The following is a 4226-nucleotide window of genomic DNA, read 5'->3' as shown; positions in this document are numbered from 1 at the left end:
GTTGTGATGAGAAAATAGTGCTCCTTCTATGCCTTTCTTTCAGTCGCGGTTTTATTGTATTGTATTTGTTCATTTGAGTTCATGTGGCCTTCAAAACCTGTTTGTCTGGCCGTCAGAACTCTCCTCTGGCCATACGCTTTCTCCAGCTGTACTCCTTACTGGGCCTGTTTCACACCCTCCTTTAGTATTTTCATCTGGCTGGGAATGTGTCCTTGAACTCTGATCGTGCCTTTGCTTGCCTGGATGGAGAGAGGTGTGGGTGTAGAAAACTAGCTCCTTGTAGAAAGGCAAAATTTACATGCATTGCTCCATCCACTTTCCCTTTTGGCTCCACCTACCACCAACCTAGGGACGTGGGTGGCGCTGTGGGTTAAACCACAGAGCCTAGGGCATGCCGATCAGAAGGTTGGCGGTTCGACTCCCCGCAACAGGGTGAGCTCCTGTTGCTCGGTCCCAGCTCCTGCCAACCTAGCAGTTCGAAAGCACATCAAAGTGCAAGTAGATAAACAGGTACCGCTCTGGCGGGAAGGTAAACAGTGTTTCCGTGTGCTGCTCTGGTTCGCCAGAAGTGGCTTAGTCATGCTGGCCACATGACCCGGAAGCTGTACGCCGGCTCCCTCGGCCAATAAAGCAAGATGAGCGCTGCAACCCCAGAGTCGGCCACGACTGGACCTAATGGTCAGGGGTCCCTTTTCCTTTACCACCAACCTGCAGAATAGGTCATTATCTGAGCCTCAGGCCTGGGGCTGAAATGCAGTTCTCTGACCCTCACTATTTGGTCCTCATAACTCTCTGCAACTCACATCCCTGACCGGCCCTGCTCCACGCCCTTCTTTCGTGTTTTTGCTGGGCTGGAAATGTATCCTTGAACTCTGATCCTGCCTCTTGCTCGTCAGGATGGGAGGATAGGAAAGCAGGGTGGTGGAAACTAGCCTACTGTGCAAAGGCAAAATTTGCATTCCTTGCCCTGCCCACTTTTGCTTCTGGCCCCACCCACCAATGGAATGCAGGTGGGATTGTGCCCCTGGGGCTGAAGACCGTCTCCCAGCCCTACCTTAGCAGTCCCGTTAAGGGTGTTCCCTGAACCCAGGAGCGCTGGGGTGTCATCGCAACAGCTTGCTTTTGTGAGGAAAGCCAGCCCCGCCACAGCACCCTTCATGAGATGCATCAGGGGACAAGGCTGTGGCTTTCGTGCGCTCCTTGCAACCTTCTGTAAGGCTGCCTCCTTTGGAAACAGTGCTGGACTACAGAGATCCACCTTGTTCTCTTCAGCAGGGCTAATGGTGGAAATGTGGACATCAGGCTAGAAAGAACTTCCGGGGGAAGGGTTCTTTGCCAGGAGCTGCCAACATAATACCCTCTACTTCCTGTTGGGCTCCCAACTGACCCTTGGTCTGGGGCGGCTGGGCCTCTGTCGCCCCTGGGGATCTTCAGCTTTCCCCTCCGCACACCCCAGACTTTGAACCCATTAAAAAAATTATTTATTCGTTGTTGCAATGCCTGACTCTCCTTCGCAGCTTCACTTTCCTTCCTAGCCTTTTTCCATCTGTGAAATCAGGGACTGGATTAGCCACTGGTGGCTCCAGATACTGCTGGACTCCCATCAGTCCCAGCCAACGTGGCCAAGGACAGGAATGATGGGAGTCGTAGTTCAGATACACCTGTAGAGTCACCGGTTCCTCCCATCCTCCTGTTAAAACATCAGTTTTCATTTATTCTCAAGCATTTCAGTTTATGCCCCATTTTGAGATCTTGGCCTGCAACCGAATCCCACTGGCAACACAGCCACAATCTTCTGTTTCTTCTTGATGGCGTGTGGGGCCAAGTGTGTTTCTGAAACCAGCACTTTCTAAATTCGTAGTTTAGCAAGCGTTAACATCTACGAAGCGAAGAGAAACAACACAGAGGCTTGCTTCGTTTCACAGCAATCTGTATTCACATTACAATGAGTCTCTGGTGTGTTCTAATTAGCTTTGGACCGGGGACCATTCCTGAGAACGCCCCAATCCTTCACACGGACAACGCAGATGCACAGACCTTTTATAAACGTGCCAAAGTCCTTTCTCTGCATTGGCTTCGTAAAGTACATTCCGAGCAAGGGTGTGGGAGGCAGCACCTGTGATCGCACAAGTCAGCGTTTTAGACATAGGCTACTGGTATGGTCTTTCTAATGGGATGAGACGGCTCTCCCCTCACACTGATCAATGCACCACTTTTTACATTCATTACTGAGCCTTGACATTGGGACTGCGCCTCCCATCAGCCCCAGCCACATGGCCAAGGGATGATGGGAGTTGTAGTTCCACATATGGAAGGCAGGCTCCAGGGTGGATAATTAGCTTCCTTAATTAATTCTGCAAAATACAGCAACAGCCGCACACCCTGGACTCTTCATGGAGAGCTTTGAAATCTAATCTCTAGTCACACACACAAATTATCCAGGGTTCCTTTGGTAGGAAGGACAGACTATGATTTTAATAATACTTTCTCTTTTTTTGCCAGAGCTTGTCAATATCAGTGGGATCTTGAGGGGCCAGAAAACTCGTGAGTGAAGGAGGTGGATCAGGCCCTCAGGGTAGAGACTAGCCGCCCCTGGGCAAGTACCTTATTCACTGATGTCCAGTGACATCATCATGTCAGACACAGGCAGCATCATGATGTCATCTCGTTCACTATGTGATCCCTGATTGGGTAGGATTGCCCATGTGGCTAATTCAAGGAAGGGGAAGTAGCAGTCGGGGGGGGGGTATTTGGCACAGCCCTGCGTATAAATATTTCAACTTCCTATAAAAGCATCTTTGTTATGGCATTCATGGCTATATTGTGTTCACAGTTAGCAAAGATTAATACTGAGACATGAGAGAGAAATGAGCATTCCTGTTTAAAGCACCCTCTTCCCTCCTGCCCTCCATGCACACACGCCACTAATTAGAACAGGAGTCCTAACTCTTTTTGGACCCAGGGGCACACCTGGAAATCTAAGAAACTATTGTCGGCCCCTGACCAAAAAAAGAAAAATAAACCTGACCGTGCTCAGATCCCTCTGTAAGACACCCCAAAGCACAGAAGAACAGGCTGTCCATCACCCCATTAAAAAAAGCAGGCAACCCCTTAAAAAACCCTCCAAACCTGCTTTTAAATTAAAAGATAGGAGGCGGTGAGGGTGCCTTTGTTCCCACAGACACCACAGCCAGGACCCCGTCATTATAGCGACAGAGAATCTGTCAATCATTAGGGCAGAGCCACACTATATGGTCAAAGCATAGTCATTGCACATTTAAAGCACAGGACTCCCCCCCCCCCCCGCAATATATTCCTGGGAACTGTAGATTTCATTCCGGCACCCTTAACAAACTCCAGTTCCCTGGAGTCTTTGGGGGAAGTAATGTACTTTATATGTAGACTGGATATGTCAAATGTGTACGTGTGGATCTGCCCTAAAAAAAAAAACAAGCATGTTTTCTCTTTCTGTTACTGAAACATTATGCGATGGAAGTCCGAAGATCTTCCTCTTAATAAAGAGGAAAGGAAGACATCTGTAAAGAAAGGGGATAAGAGGAGCGGGGAGAGGAAGAAAGTCAAAACAGTTTCTCGATTCTTGCGAAATGCGAGGATGGAAAGTTAATTTGGAAGACTGAACCCAGAAGATGGGTTACGAAACAAAAGGACACGGAGTCTTCCTTTGAAATGCCATCAAACCAGCTCACCCAGGCTGCTGGGTTCGTGGGGATGAGTCAGTCCTCTCGATGTGGTGATTTATTCCGTCTTTCAAAATCCTAGCGCCATCTCTTGATTTCTCAAGTTGGGCAAAACGTGGCAGCCTGCGGGGTTTTTGTGCCCACAAAATGACGGAGCATAATGTCACGCTGGCACCGATCTGGGTGTCAACCAAGACCTCTCTTTCTGAGGACAGAGATTTCTGCAGATCCTGCATTCAGGAACCTATCTCTGTACATAGCTTTCTTATTTAAGGGTGTGACTCTGCAGCCTGTTGCAATTTTTCCAGTGAGATCCCATCACATGTCGGCAAAATCAGGCTGCACAATTTGATCTGGAGCTCTCTGGCACAACCATACCCTAACAACCGAACATTTTACAATAAAAGAAGTCATTTTGCTTCACAAAATGTCATCTAACCTCCCTGCCAACAATCAGGATGAAAGCCCCGTAAATAGGTCACCTATTTCTTGTTCACCTTGCTATCTGCATAGATGAGGTCATGCCCT

Source organism: Podarcis vaucheri (assembly GCF_965113315.1).
Source record: "Podarcis vaucheri genome assembly, chromosome: 15".
NCBI lineage: Eukaryota > Metazoa > Chordata > Lepidosauria > Squamata > Lacertidae > Podarcis > Podarcis vaucheri.
This window is presented reverse-complemented; position numbering follows the sequence as displayed.